Source organism: Python bivittatus, unplaced genomic scaffold (assembly GCF_059951505.1).
Source record: "Python bivittatus isolate LINGU-HERP-01145 unplaced genomic scaffold, Pbiv_v1 ctg000220_np1212, whole genome shotgun sequence".
Taxonomy (NCBI): domain Eukaryota; kingdom Metazoa; phylum Chordata; class Lepidosauria; order Squamata; family Pythonidae; genus Python; species Python bivittatus.
The window spans coordinates 20,383,390-20,407,724 of record NW_028277048.1 but is presented as its reverse complement, the minus strand read 5'-3'; the positions used below and the strand labels follow the sequence as shown (position 1 = coordinate 20,407,724).

Here is a 24,335-nt window from a genome sequence, read left to right as displayed (position 1 = left end):
TTCATGCTGCAGAGAGGTGGCTTGGTGGCTTTGCAGCTCTCCTGCTCATAGCAACTGTTGGATCATTTCGCATAGAGAAATGAATGCAGTGTGAACAAGAGCATGGAACAGGGAGAGGAAATACTAGCAATTTATTTTCTTCCTCTTTTGTTTGAACAGGGTAGGAGGGTTTTGTTCAATCAGAACCAGCTGTAGAGCAAGTAGCTGAGAGCAAGTCCTGATTTCATTGTTTCGTTGTTCTCTCCCTCAGCATTTTAGTTTCAGTTAAAGTGAAGATGACCATGTTTCACCTCTAACTATTTCTGAAGGGAAGGGAGTGGAAATTGGCAGTATGCAAGTGCCTTCAGCTTAATCTTTCTCATAAGCTTGCTGTGGAGACAAATTAGGTAGTGGGAAATAGCTATGCACATTGCTTTGGGCAACTTTAAGAAAAGGGGATTGATACATAAAAATCATATAGAGGGATGATGCAGAAACTTTACAGTCTTAGTGCACTTACTTCCTGGTCAAGTTGTACCCAACTGCATAGAAATAATGTATTTTCCTCCATTCCATAGTATCTTATATAATCCTGGTTTTAGGCACAGTTGCTATTTCATGCACTGAGGGAATTTGAACCAACCAAGTTGGGGTCAAAGATTGTCTTGAATTCTGTTTTTTCTTCTCCATACTCTTAAGTTATTGTTTTGTACTACTATCGATAACTGCAGTAACATTAGACTTTTTATGGGGTCTTGGCTATGAACCTCTTCATAAGAAATGCCATTTGCTTGCTTTTGATTGAGATTCCAAACACAGGCCAACAGGAATTTATGGACTGCTTGATGTAAACAGCCCTTGTGTTAATCTGTGGGGAAATAAATGTCAAATGTTTGCAGATAGAAAGTTCAAGCTGACTGAAGGGGAATTTGAAGGCAAGAGAAATAGGAGTCAAAGAGGAACTCCTAAGCTGTAGCTTGTATTTTTGGTATCTCTGCAATGCCCAGAAAAGGCCTCATGCCTGCAAGTCTACAATTTGGGAGAAGGGGGTGGTTAGGGCTGGATTCCTCAGGGAAAAATGAAACACCGTCCTAACTCCTTTTACTAAAAGAGGTGTTGGTGGTGGATGTTCAGAAGCAAATAAAGCTACTCCCATCTTTTAGTGTTCTGCCAGTTAAGAACTAGAATGATTGGCTCTTGTTTTTAATTAAAAAAAAAACCAATGTAATGGAAGATCCAAATGGAAAAAGGAAAAACACTATAAAAAATCAGTTACAAATAAACAATTTGGAAGATGGGTCTCACATTTTGCAAACTTTATTGTTAATTTGCTTTATACATTTTAAGCATATCTTTCAAAAAAGGGGGGGGGAAGAATTTAAAGATGATAGTAAGGACCCTGCCCAATTATTATTAACATGTTGAACAAAAGGAAGCCAGGTGGCTTCCAAACAGTCCTGATACAAAGGATTGAGTGTTTTACATTTTAATTATACACGTCAATTGTAAATTAGAGAGAGAGCTGTGTTGTTGTTTTTTTTAAGCTAGTTTAAAATTGTTAGCCTAATATTTTTTCTCTCCATGTTTTTCTGTTTGTGTTAGCTTAGGAAGCTCTTGCCCCAGCATAATCTTGGACCCACACACTCTGTCACAAAATTTCTGGCTACAGGCCCCCCACACACCTAAAACCTACTTGGTGTTTTTCATGCAGGGTGCTGCGTTGTGCTTCTTAAGGTGGCCTCTGAAATTCCAAATCAAAAACTGGCATGATGAACACATTAGCAGGAGAAATGGCTGCAGTGCTTTGCGCTAAAGAAGCCCTATTCACATTTGGGGGTGGGGGGCAAGAAGATTCAGAAGGCTCCTCAAAGCAGCTGCCGTACGTTGGCAAGCACATAAATTCTGAGACTGCTAGAAATAGGCCTGTCAGACCTGAAATATCACTGAATTTCATTAATCTTGAATGTGCATTACCACTCTGGCTTTGATACGGACTAGACTGCGTTCATTACTTTCTAAATACCAGAAAACATGATATGGGCTCTTGAAAAGGAGACAGCAGGGAAGGGCTTAGCAAGCATGTGAACCAGCCCACTGCAATCTCATTGGTGAATGAGGGGTCCGCCTTGTGGTATTGTGCCAGAGAAGGAGAGGATTAAGGGACGGAGGTCAGTAACGCAGTAACTAGACTGAGGTGATTTTTCAAGGGCAGGAAGAGGTCACTGAGAGCAGCCGTTCAGAGCAGATGCTGGATGTGAAGACAATGGATGAAGGTCCCTGAACTCAAGGTGCTAGATGTTGAAAAGAACACGAGTCCAGCTTGGGACGGATGTGGATCAGATTGCTGAATAGCAAATGACTGGAAGTTGGGGGTGGGGGGAGGAGATGGAAATGGAATAAGAGTTGGGCTTGGGAAGAAAGTGGGGAGAAAGTGGGAGAAGAAGTTTGATTATTGATTTCTGCCTTGTTGCTGATCAGAAAAAGGAGCCAACTTTGGTCTGTGTATTTATAATAAACCTGACGCTCATTTCTTCCCTGAATTATTCAGCAGGAGCTGTGATCTCAATTACAGAGCATGTCCCAGTGGTACAAAGAGAGAGAAAGAAGGGGAAAATGAGATTGTGGACTGTGCAAACTCTAGTGCAGGATTTGAAAGGGCAGTGACAGATGGGGACTTACGTTGTATGTAATCAAGCCAGTTCTGAACAGAGGAGTGGATGAACAGGTCTTGAATGCCCGTGTAATTTGGACCTGGCTGGAATCACTGTGTTTTTCATGGCATTCAGTATGAACAAGGAATCAGAAAGAAAGTAGGTGTGGTCCAGAAAGGAATGAGTGACTTGACTTTACCCACTTGGTCTGTTTTAGACGGAAAAGGAACCTAAACAAATATTCTAGTTCCTTCCAACGGCCCATCTATTAAATTCTGTAACAAGCTGAAGTCAGAAGTACCAGTTTTTCAAAAAGGACATATACAGATAAACATGTTATAGCATGATCTGTTTCAAAAAAACTTAGGGGTAGCACAGTGAACTATATCATGTTCAGTCATAATGTGTGATAATGATTGTCTTCATTATAAATGTGAAAATAGGATATATTGGACTCCAGTTCCCAAAATCTCCTGGAACTTGAAGTCTAGGAGGCTGGAGAAGGTTGATGTTTTAAAAGGTTCTATCATAGTTTACATTGCATGGTCCTCAGTACAATTCTGGCCATTAAAATCTTTGAGATGTACTAAACTATCTTTTAGAGGGCAGTTCTGGTATCCCAATCTTCAAAGACATCTTGTCATCAAACATAATTCGTTGCAGGAGGCATCCTGAATGTGTGTCAGTATACTGCATATACCTCCTGGTTGATTGGATATGGTCAGCAGTATGTTGGCCTGCAAGGTATCATCTAGATTGAAGATCTAATTTGCATAGAATAGGGTGAGCATGATTGATTGATTGACTGATTACGCGCTGTCAAGTCATTTTCAACTCTTAGCGACACGTAGATTTTCTCCATGATGATTTATCCGTAGCCTGGTCTTTCAGGTCTTCCAATGATGCACTCATTGCCACTGTAACTGAGTCCATCCACCTTGCTTCTGGCCATCATCATCTTCTCTTTCTTTCCATCTTTCCCAGCATTAGAGCCTTTTCCAGAGAGCTGTATCTTTGCATAATGGGCCCAAAGTAGGATAATTTGTGTCTGGTCATTTGTGCCTCAAGGGAGAATTCTGGCTTGATTTGTTTGAATTATGCATTGGTTTGTTTTCTTGGCTGTCCACAGTATTCTCAGGAGTCTTCTCCAACACCAAAGTTCAAAGGCGTCAATACTCTTCCTATCCTGCTTCTTCAAAGTCCAACTTTCACATCCATAGTGTCACAGGGAATGCCATGGCTTGCATGATTCTGATCTTTGTAGGTATAGATACATCACAGCATCTGAATATCTTTTCCAAGGCCTTGCCTTCATGGCTGTTCTACCAAGTGCTAGTCTGCGGTGTATTTCTTGATTGCTTGTTTCTTTACTGTTGATAGTTGAACCTAAAAGGCAGAAGCTATCCACCACTTTGATATCTTCATTGCCAATTCTAAGGCTAGTTGTTCTACCTGTTGTCAGTAGTTTGGTCTTTGTTATATATTTTAGTCCCATTTTTTTCACTGTGCCCTTTAACTTTTAGTACAGTATTAGGGCTTGCAGATCCTTTGCATTTTTGGCTTCCAGAGCAGTGACTTCAGGATAGCACAGGATATTGATGTTTCTTCTTCCAATGACTTGAGTAAAACTGAGCTTTGGGTGTGCTTGTGACAAACTGTCCAAAACTTGCTCAAGCTGACTGTCATCACTGTTAGCAGGGAAACTGCATGTGGAATGGGTGTAAGACATGTAATGCTCCAATGAATGGTGATAATGGAAGAAACAGAAATGAATGTTGGGAAGAATTGTGCAACATTCAGAATGTAGTTTGGGGAAAAGTATTCTGTTAGGTGGCATGAATGAATGAAGGGGAACAAAAGGAGAAAGTACAATACATTTCTGGGCCATTTGGAGACCCAAGCATGAGTGAGAATGGTGACTGTTTGATAAATATCTGCTTAGGGAAAATTTGCATGTTTCATATTTGAAAATAGGTAGTTTAAATTTAAGTCTATTGTATTGATGCCAAAAGGATGATCAAATACATCTAAAAACAAGATTGAGTTGACTGTTTTTAATGCAGGACTGAGGAAATTAGTGCAGGATACAAAGGGGAGATTCTAAATGTGGACAGTGGATTTCTTTTTTTTAATAATGTCAAATGTGGGTCTCGAAAAAATAGAGAATGGAAGGAAAGGGAAAAAGGGACACTGGACTGAAACTTGAACATCTGCAGGAACAGAAAGTGTGAGAAAAATATTAGAAGAAAGATTAAGCTCCCCAAAGAATAAATGGAATGTGGAGGTAAGAAAAGTGGATGTGAAATCTGCCTGAGAGAAAGTGGAAACAATGATGTCATAAAATGTCACAGAAATGCATGGGCTGATGGGAAGTATGAAAAGAGATGCTTGGTGAAAGAGCTGTGGATGCAAAAAAATCCATTGAAGAGACTGTTTGTTGCCAAAATGAGGATGAGAAGGATGTCTAATGTATATAGACAGAAAAAAGATAGTTCCAAAGAATGTAATCAAAGAGAACAAGGAACATTTAAGATTAGAATAGAGAAAATGTGGAACACTTTTAATAAAAGTTTAAAAATGTTTTGGAAATAGGTGAGAGGGGCTCAACAACAAGATTCCAGCAAAATGAACTGAATTAAAAATAAAGTGATGAAATAATTTGGGATAAAACTGAAATGAGGTAATGCTGGAAGGAGTATATTGGAAATTTGTTTGGGAAAGATATGTTGAAGACTAAAATTGAAACTGATGCTATAAATGAAAATGGATGAAAAGAAAGTCATATACATTCTTGAGGAACGTATAAATGCAAGGGAGAAACTTTATTGTATGATTTTTGTTGGGGAAAGTATATAGTAAAGTAAATAAGCTTGAATTAAAGAAAGTTTTGTGCTCTTTGATGGTGGTTGGTTGCTGAATGGAGTAAAAATGGTAGATGATGGAAGGAAAGCATGAGTAAGAGTAAACGAAAGAATGTGGAGATAAATGACAGAGCCAGAAGAGACCTTGAAAGACTCTCCAGAGGCTACAGAGCCTTGGGCAGAAAGGTGAAGGTCCTGGGAGCACAAGTAGGTTTTTTGTTAGTCTTTCCAATTGAAGGTGATGACACAAAGAGAAAAAAAATAGAATCCTGAAAGTCAGCAACTGGCTACATAGATGGAGTTGCCAAGAATGGGTTATTTACTGCCTCCCTTCCCTGGGCTTATAAGCCACTCCAAGTGCAAATGACTTTGAGTGGTATACATCCCAAACTTCATAGGTCAAGCTAAAGCACAGAAGTACAATAAAATCAAAATATATCAACAGCATGATACATCCCATACATATAACACTGGGAGCACTGATCAATACATTTTACTGTTAGGAATCACAAAATTCTAGCCCCCAAAGGTCTGTTGGAAAAACCAACTGTTAATGGCTTTTCTGAAAAGCAATAAAGTAAGAGCTGCCAGTTTTCTGGGGGGATGCTATTCCAGAACTTAGTGGACGGGCAGATACTATTGGGAGTCAGCAGTCCCATACCCAGCTCTTGTTCCATGAAGAGCTTTAAAGGTGACAACCAGCACATTGGATTGCACCTAGAAGTTAACTGGCAAAGCATGTGGCTCTTGAAGAAGTGGGCAAATTGAGATGTGCCCATGACTACTTGAGCCACTGCATTCTGAACCACCCGTGGCTTCCAAACTCTTTACAAGGGCAGCCCCAGCCATATAAACTGCATTGCAATAGTCCAATAAAGAGTTGACTAAGGCATGAGGGATTATGAGGAGAGTTTCCCATTCCAGGTTGTAGCCGGCACAAAAGATGGACCTGTGTGAAGGCCCTTGTTGAGTGTCAAGCCCCTTACAGGTCATAATGAAGGGAATAAGACTCACACAGACTTCAAGGAGTTTAAATGTAAGAATCAGTGGAATCTTGGTACACAATCTTGGAAACTGCAATGGACACCTCCAGCCAGCTCTTTTTATTGGTGAGTTCATTAAGGCAGAGTCTGTATGAAATTTTAAATCTCTTCTTTCCAAGATTTCTGCAACCTGGACTCAATTGCCATAACTGAAATAAACCACAACTCTGCCATGTGTTGATTGTTTATGTCTAAATCTCCTCCTGCTTCTTTCTCAGTCTCTTCATAAACTCTCATAGCCCTCCTAGCTGCAATTGCCATCTGCTCATCAAGTCAGAGCTATGAGTCCAGGAGGCCCTTCAAGTTATAAGCCAATTGCATATTGGGGAGTGTGAACCCATCCAGAACTAAAGATGTTATTTCTCTGGAATTGGATGACTTCTGAACCCAAAGCCATTCCATCTTGCTGGGATTGAGCCTAAATCTATTATTCCCATCCAGAATTACCAGCCTTGAGGTACCAGGACAGCATCTTGGATGATATCATCTGTTCAGCCCAAGGTCAAGATGTAACGGTGAGTATCATCTATTTACTGATAATTCCCAGCCCTGTAGTGATGAATGACCTTGCCCTGTGGTTTCATTTACATGTAAGTGTGAAATGAGAGTGGAGAGAGCATTGAGCTCTGTGGGATCTACAGCTCAGGAGCCCAGGGCTTGATCTCTTCTCACTACTAACTAGAACCTCTTTAAGAAGGAGGAGAACCACTGTAAAATGGTGAGCCATTTCCAGACCTTCAGTGGTGATCCAAAATGTTTAGATTCTGTGACAATGGCTTATGCTACCTTCACGAAGGACTCCTAGGAAGAGATGGGCTACATCTTACAAAGACTGAGAGGACGTGTTTGACAGCCATCTCATGAGTCTCATCAGGAGGATGTTAAACTAGCACAAAAGACAAAAGGAGTTTAAATGTAAGAATCAGTGGAATCTTGGTACACAATCTTGGAAACTGCAATGGACACCTCCAGCCAGCTCTTTTTATTGGTGAGTTCATTAAGGCAGAGTCTGTATGAAATTTTAAATCTCTTCTTTCCAAGATTTCTGCAACCTGGATGAATGAATCCATGCAACCAGAATGAAATATGCAACCAAAAAGCAAAACATAAAGGGAGAAGCAAGAAGCCAGGTGGGGACTCAGAGTTTGCAGGAAGAAGAGTCCAGTAGGTGATGCCATTCAAAACCTCAGATATTTCTACACCAGTGCATAGAATAAAGTAGTCTCCAGGTTAAGAACATCTGACTTAAGGACAACCCCTAGATACGAATGGACTGCCTATTACTAAAAAGAGTGGATGGCGTTGTCCTTCCTTGAGCTGATGACCCATTGAAGCTGTGCATTTTTAATATGAAGGCTGTTTTCAGTGGTTCCTGAAAGCATTGCACAGCTTCAGCGATTCATCAGCTCAAGGAAGGAAGATGTCATCTGCCATTTTTAGTAACAGGCAGTCTGTTTATAAGTACAAGTTCCAACTTACGTACAAATTGGAGTTAAAAACAGAGGAATGAAACTCATTCTTAGCCTGGGGACTACCTGTATGGGAAACAAACAGGTAGAACTAGAGAGCTTAACTAAGGAAGACAAATATGAGGAGATAGGCATCAATGACACTTGATAGAGACATATTCTACTGGAAGGCTATAACTTATTCAAAAGGAACAGGCACCCCCCCCAAAAAGAGTGGGGATGTTGCACTGTATGTAAAAAAAATCTATATACTTGGATTATACCTAAAATTATGAAGCATGAAAATCCTGTTAAAAGTGTTTGCGTAAGAATAAAGGGAGAGAGGAACAGAAATTATTTTGTTGAGGGAGCTTATTATAGAGATGAGATGACCAGTCTTCTAAGAGACATGCAATAATGATAACGGAGATTTCAATTATTCCAACATCTGCTGGGAATCTAACTCTATTAAGAGTCAGAGGTCCAACAAATTTTTGTCCTCTCTTGCTGAAACCTTCATTTGTCAGAAGGTGGAAGAAAGAACAAGGGAGATCTGCTATCCTGGACCTAATCCTCACCAATAGAAAGGAATTGGTTGAGGAAGTGAAGGTGACTAGTATTGTGGGAGAAAGTAATTATGTTATCCTTTAATTTGGAACATCCAGGGGAGGAGGAACTGAGAAGAGTCAGACTGAATACTGAACTTGAGAAAAATAATTTTGATGACCTCTGAGGGAAGGCATGTTGGGTCCAGTAGCTTGAAACCTGAAAAAAAAAGTGTCCAGGAATGGGAAATCTAATGAAATGAAATAACTGAAGGTGCAATCATAAAAGAAGGAAAAATCTAAAGAGGCCAAAGCAGGCACACATAGAAGCAAAACTGTCTAAAATGCTAAAGAGAAAAAGTAGCATACATAATAAATGGAAGGAGGGGCATATCACCAAAGAAAATGCAAGGTAGTCTCCAAAAACAGTAGGAGCTGAGCCTTAAAAGACATACCCAAATTAATAACAACACTTTTTTGAATATGTTAGAAGCAGAAGGAAAGCCAAAGAGAATGTAGGTCCATTGCAAGGAGAAAATGGTGCACGGTAAGGGGCATGGTGAGAAGGCAAAACTTCGTAATTTCTTATTTTGCATATGTCTTCTCTCAGAAGAAAAATGGAGCAGTCATTGTTATGCTACTGGGGAAGGATGGAAGGGTAGCATAGGCTAGATGAGGAAAAGGTAAGAGAGAACTTAAACAAATTCAAGTTTCCTGGTCTTATATCCAAGGATACTCAAAGAACTAGTGTTGGTGGCTGTGGTTGTGGAACCACTCTCAGTCATCTTTGAGAACTCCTGGAGGATTAGCAAGTTCCTAAAAGACTAGAGAACAAATGGCAACCTGATCTTAAAAAGGGGGAAGGAGGAGGATCCAGGCAACTGCAGATCAGTTCAACTAATGTCTATACTGGGCAAGATTCTTGAATAGATAATCAAACAGGATGTTTGTGAACACTTTGATAGCATGTTACAATTAACAAGAGCCAGTATGGTTTGGTTGCAAATAAATCATGCCAGACTAACCTCTTCTTCTTCTGTGATAAGGCTACCAGCTTAGTAGATCAGGAGAATGCCACAGATGTAGTATATTTGGACCTCAGCAAAGCTTTGACAGATCTTTTGTGCTACTCTCCTTAATAAAATGGCAACATATAGGCTAGATGATACTATTGTTAGATGGACTCAAAATTGGTTGAATGAACACATCCAAAGAGTACTCATTAATGGCACAATTTCATCTGGGAGAGAAGTATCAAGTGGAATGCCACAGGGCTTTGTTGTGGTCCTTGTGCTGTCTGACAATTTTCACCAGTGACTTGGATAATTTATTTATTTATTATTTACACTGCCCGACTCCAGTGACTCTGGGCAGTTGGAATTGCAATGACATTAAGTTTGCAGACAACACAAAGCTAAGGGTGGGGTAGTACTTAGAGGCAAGAGAGAGAAAGGACTCAAAAATATCTTAACAGTCTTGAGCAGCTGGCTGAAATGAAAAGGATAGAATTTAACAGGAGGAAAGGTAAAGTTCTGCATCTGAGTAGGAAAAATGGAAGACACAAATGTAGAATGGGGTGACCTGGCTTGGCAGCAGTACATGTGAAAAAGATCTGGGTGTGCTTATTGACCGTGCAGCTGCTAAAACAGCAAATGCAATAATTATTCCATTCTTCTCTGCCATGGTCATACCTCACTGGGAATACTGTATCCAATTCTGGACACCAGAGAATTAAAAAATGATGGTGGCAAATCAAGCAAGTTCAGAGAGTTTTCAAGATGGTAAGAGGTCTGGGAACCTCGCCATATAACAAACAATCAAAGGATCTAGATATGTTTAGCACACAAGAGAGACAACTGAGGGGCAATACGATAGCAGTTTTCAAATATCTCAAAGATTTATCACATAGAACTTATTCTCTATTGCTTTAGAGGGCAGAACTAGTACCAGTGGATTAAATTACAAGAAAGCAGTTCAGGCTAGATGTCAGGAGGAACATCATGACTGTAGGAACTGTCAGCAGTGGAACAGACTGCCATATGAAGTGGTGAGTTCTTCGCTGGAGTCTTCAAACAGAGTCTGGAGGTCATCTGTTAGAAATGCTCTAGTGGCTCCTACACTGAGCAGGAGGTTAGACAAGATGACCTCTGAGGTACCAACAGTAAATGGTTCAACACTGAGCAGGGAGTAAAGCAAGGATGTGTGATGTCTTCTTGCTTGTTTAGTGTACTGTTGAATACATTCGTTATATGTTTGTGGTGACATTTGAAATGTATTGGTTGGAGACATGAATGTACATGTACTTTATGCAGGCAATGCCATATTGCTGGTTGACTGATTTGCGGTGAATGTTAGATTGTGTGATGCAAGAAGGAATATGGATCTGAAAATTAATGTATCAAAGCCCAAGGTAGTCTTGATAGGGAAATGAACAATTGCAAGTTATACATGAATGGTGAAAAACTAGAACAAGTAGATGAATTTGGGTATCTTTGATAGAATGTTTATGAATGATGGGAACATGCACAGAGAAATTTTAAGACGTGTCAGTGCTGGTAGGAAAATAATGAGTAGTATGTGGTCTTCTGCAAGGAATGAATGTTTTCTGAAAGAAGTGAAAATCAGTTTACATAAATGTGCTCCTGCCCACTTTGTTTTATAGAAATGAGTCTGGTATGGAGAAACATAAAAGTAATTTGAATCAATGCGGTGGGCATAGGCTGCTTAAGAATCGTAGGTGATAACATTGAAAGAGATGAGTATGGATTGAGTACAAAATGTGGATTGCAAACAGAAGTATAAAAGAAGAATGTTGAGGTGATTTGATCATGTAGAATGGGATCAAATCACAGAACACATTTATGAAGGAAGAGCGAATAGGTCGGGAGGAAGGGAGAAACTAAATTGTTGGGATCCTGGAAAGGAGAGGTGAAAAGTTTAAAGAACAAAAGGCAGCGTATAAAACAGTGTGTGAACACAGGAGAAGCAAGAATGGTTTGCAAGGGTATAAAAATACTGGGGTATATAGTAAATGGGATTAGTGTAAACTAGTTTTAGCTGTTTCCTTTTCGTTTTCTTATCTCATGCCTTTAATTTCTTTGCCTTACTATTCCTTTCACCTTTTTGATGCTCTGCATATCATTGCTTACCAGAAGAGGAATAGTGTGATGGCTATGTTCATGTGATGGGAAACAACTTAATAGTTTGCTTGGGGCCTTCTTAAGATTGTTGGGCCATTTTGGGAAAGTAGATGATGTAAGTTAGCAGGTCTCTTCTTAGATTAATTCATTCTTCTCCCTAACCTAGATGATTTCCAAGCAGGTGTCCCCTAGTTGTGTAGGATTTATGAACATTTGTATTCTGAATTGGTTGGGGAAATCTACACTACAACAGATTGCTCACCTTTAAGAGTGGTTAACAAACTTTGCATTTCCTGATTCATGCTGGGTTTCAAACTGAGGAGAGAAGCGGTTGGAGTTACGTTGTATATAGTTGTGCATCTTCTGTCTAGGATGATGCGGTTGGGATGTTGCCTTAGGCCTGAGTGCAAATGTTTTTTGCATTAGGGCTCCCCTAGTGTTAGGCAGGGTGAGTCATCCACCCTGGAGATGGATGCTGGGGAGAAGGGGCTGAAGAGAGACGGTTGGTGTTCTGTATGACACACACAATCTCCTATGCACCCCAGGAGCTAACTTGATACTGTGCTGCTTTTGTTAAGTAGAAGCAAAACTTCTTCTTTTTTTTTTAAGAAAACCATTTGTTAAAGTTTAAACGTGTCGTGTACTCTGTTTCCTGCAGTTCTCTTTGGAGCTGGAGGCTTTTTCCAGCCTGCGCCAGCTACGCCCTGCAATCATTTGCAGCCAACTTTTATTAACGTAGCAATATATTCATAAGAGATTCTATCTCAGGTGCAGAGCTGGCTGCCGATCTGTCACCGATGTTAGACTTAGCTGTGAGTCCGGTTAGTTTCTAAGTGTGTATGGATCTGGGGAAGCAGCATTTTGCTCTGCTGGGGAAGCAGCAAAATGCCTGAGGCTGGAAGCTCAGAGACTATTAGAGATCAGCCAAAATTGCCTCACCTACTTCTCTGCGAAAGTGAACTGCTCTTGAATAAAGGAAAGCTAAGTAAAATGATTGTTTGTAACCTTATCAGGAGAAAGGCAGAACAGGAACCCTTTAAATTCTTCTTTCCTTCCTAGCAGTTTCTTCCACGTACTTTTGGCCGAGTTTTCCAGAAGGATTATGCAAGCAACTATGTTTCAGATATGTGCACGTGTGCGTTCTGTCACCTTCCCTTTGCTTCTATTGCTTTTCCCCCCTCTCTCTCTCCACCCCCAAGAAGAATAGATCCAGATCAATATAGAGCACTTTATGTCATCCAAATTTTACACTGCAGGGAAGGTGTTAAAGCTCAATGTGGTATGAAGATCAATCTGGAGCTCAGTTTCAACTGCAACTGTCACTTTAGCTCAGATTCAAGCATCTTTAGTCTTGGGGGCGATCCAGGAAAAGGTAATTTGCACTCCCAACAGTGCAAATACATTTCCCCCTTTTTTTTAATAACAAAAGGAAACCCAGTGAATAACAATCAGAAGGAACCTCAAAACAAGATATACACAGAACGGTTTGAGCATTTTGAGACACTGTGTTTTCCTAGGTGGATCCTCTAGTTAATACTAGTACCCTCCAGATGCGTTGGACTCTATAGGATTTCTCCCCCAGCATGGCCCACACATTTGGAAGGCATCAACCTAGAAAGGCTGGTTATTACGTGCAAGGTTTATCATAGCAGCTAGAAGGACCAAGTGTGCATTCTTAGGTAGATAGACCAGAAGCCTCAGGGACTTCATGGCCTATCAGCACAAAGGCAGGATTGTAGTCCTCCTTGTGCTGCTCTGTTGCCTAGTCTATAGAACTGGAGACTTGAGGTCAACCTGCTCATCCCACAGCTTACCATTCAGCAGGAATTTGGACTTTCCATGGGAAATACAGTTTTCTTAGGATGAGGTAAGTACTGGAGATGTGTGCTCCCTTTGTTTTATGTACAAACAAAGAGGACAAAAGGAGGTATTTCTACAGGAGGTATACAGAAAATTTCCCAGAGGAATATCACCTCCCCGCCACCCCAGACTCTCATAGACATATTATTACATGCTCAGCTCTTGACTCAACCCAGGCACGTCTGTTGCATATTCAGGAAACATCTACATATACTGGCCATATTCTTGCACATACCAGACCAAAATTAACCAGCCATATTTTAGCCTAGCGTGTTCTGAGTTTGGTTTATAAGCCAGTGTATTGCACAAACATAACCCATAAAGTTATGGATATGCACAGTGTGTGAACACAACCATTAAGGAGCATTTAATAGTATTTTTGCAAAGGGCCTAACTATTCATTCACAGATATCAAAAGAGAAACTCTCAAGTAATTGGCATTAGCTCATACTGTGGATTCACAGTGAATCTTGTTGGAGAAGCTATCTTTCTAGCTAGCAGATTTAGCCTTAACACAACGTAGCACAAATTCTCTATATTCCTAATCAGGTTTGCTGTTTACACTGGCTTTTGTAGACCACAGGGGCTTCCACTTGGATAAATGTCTGTAACTCTTCCTCCTGTTGTATCTGGGAAAATGGCATCGGCACCCTTGTGGACAAGCTATCAGTCTGTTATCCTGTTACAAGCCACCATTTTTAGCACCATCTACATTTGTCACATACTTTTTGTCAAAGCCAAGTTGCATCAATTACTCTTTCCCTTTGCTGGTGATAGAAATGGGATACTGGCATCTTACCATTGGAAATTAATTGCTCAGTACTGAAGACATAAAATCTTTTAGACTTTTACACAACCACACCTTTAAAAAGCATCTTTTGAACTCTTAATTGGATGCTTTTAAATAGAACTTACAGAGAATGGGATGTATTATGTTTAAGTGATTAAATCTCTCATTGTTGTGTACTCTGATAGTGTGGTATTGATTGTGTTATATGAATCTGGATTGCAGGTTTTTTAACCATATGTTTCTATAAAATTTGTTGCTTGCTTGTATTGATGTGGATAAAGAGAACAGAAAGAAAGAAATATTGAAAAAGACATGGAAGGATGGTACATATGGAGAAGAAATTGATAAATTTTGAAGGGTTAATAGAGAGCTTAATTAAAATATGGCAGATTGCCCATCTTACATCGTTCTGTTACTGTGGCAGCCCATTAAAGAATGAAAAAAAACACACAATATGTTTTATGAAGTAAGAGTATTTATTGTTGATCATGAAGTTCAGTTACTGTTGGTTAATGTTTTCAGTAGAAGATGTCTTGTAATTAATTTAAAAATCTATAACTACCTGGCTTACTTACTTCTGGATTTCAGTTTTTAAAGCAAGTGTGTGTGTGTGTGTTTCTTTTAGCACCACTTCAAGATATGTTTAGTGCACTGGTATCTTAAAACATTTGTGCTATTAAATTCTACCTAGCCACCATGGTAATCAGGAGGACAATAGTCAGAAGTGTTCAGACTGATAGCTGTATTGAAATAAAAAGCAATTATTTATAAATCTGTTAGTCCATAAAGTGCTGCCAGACTCAATCGTTACTAAGTGGAAGGTTATGGAAAAAGCAAATTCATGTATCCTACTACACCAAGCCATATGCAATTCTTGTACCTGCCCATCTAATTGGAGTGCAGAACCTTCTGAAGTTGTTGACCTACAGCTCCCAGCCAGTACAGCCAATGGTGAGGAATGTTGGGAATTGTAATGCAGCAACAATTACAGGTTCACCACTCCCAACTTGTATCATTGTGGGATGAATCTCAGTGAGTATCACCAGCACTCTGAAAACAGGCTTATCCAGTTACTGAGACAAATTTGACAAGAACATGACAACTTTCTAAAATAGTTGGTCCCTATTCATAAGCTCCTTGTCTCAATTCTTGTACTTGTGCCAACTGCCTTCCACTGTTATAGGCTCCATTCCTCCTCCCTTTCTCTTTTGAAATGAAAGTATTTCTTGTGTTCTTCTTTCTTGAGCGATGGAAAACAAGTGAATCAGCAGGACCATACCATCTTTGAAGGCTTGCCTAGTTCTCTTAGCTCAAAATATGAGATAGTCTGGGGGTAATTTTGTTTTTCTTTTTAAACAAAACACCAACAAAGTATGAAAAATAGCATAATAGGAACAAAAAAAACCCTAAAGAACAAAAATCAGGCATACCAATGGCAGGAGAGGAATGAGGGGAACCTACTTAAGGCAAATTGGGGGGAAATGTCTGTATTTGTTTTCAAAAAGATATATGTCTAGGCCAGTGTTTCTCAACCTTGGCAACTTGAAGATGTGTGGGCTTCAACTCCCAGAATCCCCCCATACTGGCTGGGGAATTCTGGGAGTTGAAGTCCACACATCTTCAAGTTGCCGAGGTTGAGAAACACTGGGCTAGACACAGGTTATGTACCAAGAAAGCATATGCAAACAAAATCTTAAATTAACTTGAATCTTGTATACTTATGGAGGAAACGTTACTGGGAACGGTTTCAATGGATAGTGACCCACAAGGCAAGAATTAAGTTCTCCCTTGGAATCAAATATAAATAGTTCCCTTCTTTGGGTGCTTTCCAGGGGAGAACAGAATATTGGAGCGCCTTCAGTATAGCACCCATTCAACTTCCCAGTTCTTTTTGAAGAAGGTTGTGTGACTAGCTTCATTGCTGCAGATCCCAGAATCCAGCAAACAGGCAGAAAACACCATGAACCAATCAGGGCTGCTCATCCTCCAGCTGACCAGGGCAAACCAGGGTTCTACTCCACACTGCAGCAGGTCCTGGAGCATGAAAGATTCTCTCACCTCATGTCCTGCAAAATGGAAATCAAGTAAAGTTCTGGCACACTCCACTTATGATTCCAGAACATGAGCAGTTGCTAAAAACGGATAGCTAGGAAGCCAAACCACCATTTATCTGTTAGAAATGTTAAAAAGCCTAAAAGCCTTTGCTAGCTGTGATGGTGAAAGGATAATGTGATAATTTTGCAACCATGTGCTTTCCCAAGGAGATGTAACCATAACTGTATGCTACCGGAGTGGAGGAGAGGGAGAGATTCATTCTGAACACAAATGAACTAGCAGTTTGGATACTGGAGTTTGTCTGTAGGGGTGGGAAAGGAGAGACTGTTCTGCAGCAACAAAACACTCATCTCCAATCACACACAAATGGAAGAAAGGCAAAGAAGAAAATTGTGAGTGTCCAGAGCAGCAGCCTGGTCCTCTGCCAAAAAGAAAGAGGTGGGGGGAACAAATAGAACTTCTGTCAAGCTCATCCATGTTCACTTTACCTGGGCTACTGGACATGTGGGGTTAGTTGTAATAATCTGCAAAGAATAAAACATCCCAGATCAATCCCAGCTGTGTTTTAAAGTGGAATCAGCAGAGCGGTGTGCGTTTGTCTGATGGTAGGAAAAACAAAAACAAAAGCAAGGAAAAATACAAACAAATCTGAAAAGTTGCTGTGAAGGAGAATCTCTGTAGCCATTAAACCTCCTTTCCTCTTTAAAGATCAATGAACAGAAGGTCATGTTAACGGGAGCACGGAGATGGAGCGAGGCAAGGATTCCCAGCAGTGGGGTAAAAGATGGCCCACACGTTTCGTAGAGCTTCATCGCCGCAAACAGATGCTTTCATTTTTTAAACAAATATTGGATCCCCTGCAACAGAGCCAGAGCTTAATCTGCTCAGCTGCCGAAACAAATGATGGCATGGTGACACACGGCTCTCGAAGTCATTCTGGAGTGCTATGCAGAGCCAGGGTGGAACTGTTCAGAGCTGGCTTACATTTGCTGGAGATATGCCCTTTGCCCAGTTATGGGTGTGAAGTCTACCTATCACCCTATAAATACTTGTAGAGTTCTTCTCACAGTTGTGGGACAGGACGTATGGTCACTCTGCAACCGGCTGTCTGCTCTCAGCAGACACATTTTACTGTCATTGTATGCATCCCTGCCCATCTCCTAAATGTGGTGGCTGTTGGGCCTTGAAGACGGCAAATGGAGATCAACGCGATGCTTTCTCAGATCTATTACACAAGTAGGAAACCATGAGCATAGAGTCCGGGGGCAACCTATTGGTTTTCCTGATATATGTAAATGGTTTCACTATCTCATACAGGCACCTCAATAACCTTGTGGTGGGGAAAACCATCAGAAACTAACTCTAGTGAAGCTCATTTGGCATTAATCAGCACCTTAGAAAGCCCAGCTTGTTTTTCTGTACATTATTTATGTGGATATGCACTCCTATATACACAAACACAGATCCCTGCAATTTATATATTTAATATGTTTAATCTATTAACTTTGTAATGATAGTCTGTTTATTATTTTGCACACTTTTTGCAATGAAGAACTCTTAATTATATTAGAACCAATATTCAACTTTAAGAACAGGTGCCGGAATAGTTTGTATGGTTTGTATTTCAACCATGCAGGCAGGAACTGTAATGCTTTGAAAAGATTGCCTGTCGTTCATGCTGGAAATCTTTTATCCTGCTCTTCAATTCAAAACTGCAGAAGGGAGGTAGATGGTGAAAGTCAGGACTACCATATTTGAACTGCAAAACTCTGGATGACTGCTAGACGGCAGGCAAGATGCTCCTTGCTTCTACCTAGTGGTGGCCTGGATTTTGCAGCCCAAATTCCATCAACCTAGTAAAAGTGGTTACAAAAGGACAGGTGAGAAGGAGAGCGAAGGCAATTGTGTCCACAATTCACACAGGTTTTTGTAGAAGAGTGCTTCTTCTCCCCATTCCACATATGGCAAAAGGATGTCCTAATAATAAAACAGAAAGAGATCCATACCTAAACAAGCAGTAAAAGGTATGAATCAACATTTCTCCAACTGCAAGTGAGGAAATTTGAAGTACAATTCATTCTGTGCTTATTAAAATTGAAAGGTCACAGTCATAGGCTGCAGAGTGCCCTTAGCTGTCTTTCTGCACTCAGCCTAGCGTTATACATATGCAGTTTGTCATAGATTCCCCAACCACCCCCTCTCCAGGAAGTAACCAAGATGACATTATATTTCATATGGTTTCCCTTCTGGTTGAATAGTCTGAGACATTTGCATGGCCCTTGCAGCTGTCCTGTGCAGCTGTGAGCTTTTTGTGATAAGCATGTGTGTCCGACACGCTTGCAAATCAAGAAGAGAGACTGCAAGTTCAATAAGTGCATAGGGAAGGGGGTATGGGGGGGGAGGGGGCTACTTTCTGCAGGATAATGCTCTGATAATGTAAATTAGTTATTTTTGAACTTTTATTCAGTAGATTTACTATGGAAGAAATCCTATGCAGCAACGAAGGTTGTATATTTTTGGCTGTTCATTATTCAGATTTATAAAATATATTATCTTGATCTTTGGGGCCTCATCTTAATTTATTATCTTAAAATATTCATAGGCTGCTTTTTCGTATTTATAGTTTACTACATACAGTAAATAAATGTGTTTACTACATACAGTAAGCAAATAATCATCATCATATTAAATTAATGTGTTAAATTAGACACAGTGCCAGAGTAATAACATCATACAGCAGAATCAATCAATAAAAATCATTCAAGGAAGGGTATCTGTGAACATTTCTCTTGTTAGCTGCCAGACCCCTGCACTTTTAGTTTATTTTCCAAGAAAGCTTATGACCTCTACTTGAAATCCAAGGGCACTATTTGAAATTTTAAAAAAAAAAATCATTTTAGATTTTGGTGCTTTATAGCATGGTAACTTTCTCTTAATTTCTTTTCAAAATTGAAATAATGTTTTAAAAGTTTATTTCAATTTTGAAAAGAAATTCAGAGAAAGTTACCATGTTATAAAGCACCAAAATGTAGAATGATTTCTTTAAAAAAAATTCAAATAGTGCCCTTGGATTTCAAGTAGAGGTCATAAGCTTTCTTGGAAAATAAAGATAGAGGATAGTACTAATGCTTTTATTTTGTAAATGTACTGGCCTGTCCAGAAAAAAAAAAGATGATGAGATGGCCTTTGATCATATGTATCCTGGGGGTGTGGGGCTGTGGGGACATGGAGAGGACAGCAACAAAGAATCTTATACAGGTAGTCCTTGTTTAGTGACCACAATTGGTTCCAGTGACTTGGTCATTAAGTGAAGCAGTTGCTAAGTGAAAATCACATGACCATGACTATGCTTACAATTTCACTTCAGCTTTCCTTTGCTTCTTGATACTTCCTTCAGCTGAACTGGGGTTCTTTCTCTTTCTCTCTGAGGACATCTTGGTATGAGGTAAATAAGCAAGTGAAAATAAGAGCAGGTTATATGCGATACTGTACTAACTGACTGTAATGGTGAACACGTAACTGAGAGAGAGACGCTATGACAGTAGTAAGTACAAGGATTGGTCACAAAGTGGTCACTGCACAAGACAGTTGCTAAACGAGGACCACTTGTAGGTTTGCCTTCTGGTTAATTGGTGTTTTGCGACTGGCCGTCCCTGACGGGCAGCAGTTTTATAAATGTGCCAGCCTCCTGTAAAATTCTGTGACTGAGGCAGGACACTTGCACCAAAACAGATTTTATGTATAAAGGAACTATTTTTCAAGTGCCAAAATAATGTAAAAGTGGACGGTAACCAGAATCTGTGCAAGGCATTAGATCTGTTTTTCCATGTGATCAGAGAGAGAGATCAGGCACAAGATATTTTGCTACCCAAAAGGATAGGATGGCATCCTTTTTATGCCCATCCTTCCAACTGGCAGAATTTTACTTCAACACTGTTGATGGGATAGATCATACACAACCTGAATACAGCAGACTATTTTAGAGCTGCGGATGGATTAAATCCTGTGTGCCTGGCAATCAGTTCTTCTGTCTCAGCATCTGTTACCTGCCATGGCCATCTCATTCTGCCCATTGTAAGGGCTGGCCCTACAGAGAGAGATCAGTTTAAAACCTTAGTGGGTAGCTGGCTCCCAGGAATGAAACTGCATCACCAAAATGCTGTGGCAAAAGAACTAATTTTCATTGACATCCCTACAAATCTTGATTTTTAGATTGGGAGCAGTTTTAAGGGTGGGGATGGTAAACCACTAATCGTGCACCAAAAAAGGCTGAAATACTTTGGGCCCACCTCTTTGTGTGATGCCATCGCATTGCGGGAAGGCCTTCTGTAGCCTGCCTGCAAATTGCAGGACTAAGCCGCAATCCCTGACTCAGAAGCCTTGTCCTGTCTAGTTTCCCCATCTTGGCCTCTTCCAATGAATTGTGGGAATTGTAGTTTGGCCAGGATGCTGAGAATTTTCTGGCTCTTACCACCAATCTACACATTTTGAGTCTTTTCAGGAAGAAGAAAGGAATAGTAACATTTATCAATGGTGTAGCTGTGCCTCTCTAGAACATGCCTAAGACCTTTCTGCAGCCACTAGCTGTTCATTTTAAAGGAATACAGTATTGGTAATACTGGATGAGCTCTATTTAAATAATATATGTTCGTTATTGTTGATCTTCTAATCTATCTCAGTGTTCCTGGCTGAATAGCTTAAAAGCCTTCCACTTAAATGATGAGGTAATCTTGAAGGAAGCAAGACAAATATATTGCCTTAAACAATCCACAGAAAGATTTTTTGATATGCCACGTAAGTAAATTATTGTTCTAAATTATATAGACAATAAATTTTGAGTAAGCGTTGCCAGCCAGAAGTATTTTGGCAAACTAAATTCAAAACCCAAATCGTTTTTGGTTTTTCTGATATGCATGTTTCCTGAACAACGGGTTTCACTGGGTTTAGTAGAACTTATATTTACCAATTGCATTTACTGTTGTACACGAGTTGCATAAGTCCATTCCTCACAGTCTGCATTGTCAACAGGACAGGAAGAAATTATGCATTCCGAGGCTCAAGTTGCCATTAAAGCCCATTAATTAATCTAAAACAGGTAGAGTCTGTCTCGAGGGTAACTTGACTTCCGGTGATTGTATGGGCACATCCAGGTAGTTTTCTGAAAGTATTGTTCCAGAATGTTTTTTTGACTTCCTAGTCTAGCCAACAGCTGGCACTTGCTGCAGATCTCTCATCTGAGTACTCTCTAGGCCAGTGTTTTCCAAATTTGGCAACTTTAAGATGTGTGGACTTCAACTCCCAGAATTCCCCAGCCAGCATGTCTTAAAGTTGCCAAGTTTGAAAAACACTGGCCTAGGTAAAGATTCCTCAAGGTGTCTGGAAACACATTTTCAAACAACAAAATGCATCTGTTTCCTATGTACTATTCATGTGTGTGTGTGTACAGGGAGAGATTAATCTATATTATTTATATTGAAAGAAGGCATTTGAGCACCTTTGCTATGTAATTAGAATGCCTAGCAATATTAAGTTTAATAGTATGGTACCACTGACAAGCGTAGTACTATTTTAGGTTTCAAAATGAAAAGGGAGGGAAGCATGGATGAAAGGTGGAACAAGGGTTCCCCCTCCCCCCATTTTATCAGTGTTTTAACCCCCCCTTTTTTTTATTACTTCCAAATAAATCCACCAATCAGGGATGTTTGTGGGAGATGTGTCAAAAAAACTCAAGATGATAGGTGCAACAATGTGATTGAAGCATCACCTTTTTAACATCTACTGCACACACTTGAAAAAGGGGCAGGACTTCAGCAGCACAGTCACACTTGCGCTCTGGCCTTTTTTCCTCCTCCCCTCGATGACCTTGCCAATGTTCTCTCCTATCTGTTGGCTCAAGCATGCTTCTTTCATTGGTCATTCAATTTCTTTAAAAGGTCTCCTGCTCGGCTAATTGGGTGAATCTCTTACCACAGAGAACTTGGTGGGCGGTTTTTGACATACAATATATATGTACATTTGTGCATATATTTGTGTTTTTCCTTCAGTATGTTAAAAATATTGCAAAAATACTTAAAAAATGAGGTGTTGGGGATGTAGCCAATTCTACTGATGATATAGGCACTATATTCCCTGACATATGTCCTTTTTACATATTTATCATCAGCATTATTTACTTCTTTGATTTGCATCCCCACCTTTTTTGTACAGGAGTAAAATGTGATATACATACTGCTCTTTCTTTCTATTTTCCCCCCATGGCTGAAGGTGGATGAACCTGGGACTCCCTGCTCCTAGTCCAGCACGTGTGCTGCTTTATGACTTTAGGTGGCTTACTGTAAGATCTGAAGAACTTACATGAAAATGCATTATATAAAAACACAGTACCATTTGATTAAGACCTTCTTATTCAAGTGGTCTCTGAAAAGGAACTGTCATTACCAAATTCCTAAACACTAAAAAGCTGTGGGGTCCTGCTATTCCAGAGAGAGGGAACTGCTGTTGAGAATGTTGTTTTCTAGATACCAACCCCCTTGATCTCTTACAAGGTAGGCACCCAAAACATCCTTTCTCTGTTATAACATGTCAGGTGGGTAAAAAATATTGGAGAAGACAGTCCCAGAAGTAGGAAGGACCCAACCTATATAAGGCTAATGGGTAATCAGCAATACCTTGAATTCAGCCCAGAAGTCTACTGACAATCAGTAAAGTTCCTGAGAAAATCCATCCATCCATCACATTTATAAAGCTGCCCATCTCATACAAAGCAACTTTGTTAATCCATGTTAATTTATTAAACTGGCTAGTGCAGGTTTAATACCAAATTCTGATCTGTGGAATCATTTTTCTCAAAGAAAGAAACAGGTTTTCCCAGAAGTGCACCAAAAACCTGTTTGACTAGAGCAAGTGGGGGAAAACTATGTTTGCATTTTTGTAATGATACAAATAACACCCTACCTCCAATATAGGTTGACAGGTAGGAAATACTTGCTAAGCTATCATTTTGTGGCTGTTCCAGTTTAACACGTAACAGGAATGCTATTGTGCTGTGTTACCTTAAGAGATGACCTTTTCAGTCGGGACTTATTTTGCTACAAATACTAAGGTGCTTGCTCCATGGTGGAGGTATTAACATTGAAACATTTTCTGTCAATATTTTTTGGGGGGGAGGGACTACACCAATAGAACCAGCCATTCTGGCTTAGATACAGACCACTACAATATACACTTGGGAAACTATTTGAAAAGTGATGGTTGACAGTAAAAGGTGCTCTAGGCTCAGTGCTGCCAGATCTGGGTTGCAAAGATCCTGATGACCTTTGGATGGCAGCAGAGAGATACACAAAGTTTGAACTCTTTTCTGGCATCTACTGATCATCCATATTTATGCAGCCCAGTTCTCCAGTTCCTGGCTGTCCTAGATATTACAAAAACATCATCAGTGTCTCATTAAACGTCAGGGAACTGGCTGGATAGAAGGCTCTTGAAAGTTCCTATGGCTTACAGAAATGCAGAACAGTGATTTTGCTCATTGTCCCCAAAAGTTATTGTTTGCCAAAGCACAATATTAGCAAATAAAACTGAAAGCTATGTGAGTTCAGCCCTACAATCCAAACTATGCATATTAGGTTATTAAATATAATGACTTGTCTTTAGATAAGAATTTTCCCAGTCCAAATATGTGCACAAGTTCCTGATCTGGACAGTTACCCTCACCGTGAAGAAGGAAGGGCAGGAACATATCATGAAGGCATACAGAAGATACGTACTGTCAAGGCAAACAGATCTATTGGGTCTTTACTACACTGGAAATAATCGGATGAGCGAATCATACCCAATTCAGAGAATAAGCACAACCTGTTCTCAGGTGAGGCTGATGAAAAGAGCAAAGTATCACGTGGTTGCAACAGTGGATAGGTTGGTTCCTTGGCATCACGGAATCCTTTAATACTTTGTTTATCACAAC

The 24,335-nt window shown here is 40.0% G+C and overlaps 1 protein-coding gene across 1 annotated transcript in view; it reads left to right on the top strand.

Annotated features, from left to right (window-relative positions):
• Nucleotides 1–2,132: 2,132 nt before the first annotated feature.
• The window catches only part of CTDSP2 (CTD small phosphatase 2), a 119,823-nt gene continuing 97,620 nt past the window's right edge, over nt 2,133–24,335 (top strand). Inside the window, exons 1-2 of the mRNA XM_088138073.1 lie at nt 2,133–2,267; nt 6,976–7,049. The gene's annotated coding sequence lies outside the window, so the exon portion shown is untranslated. The remainder of the gene's footprint in view (nt 2,268–6,975; nt 7,050–24,335) is intronic.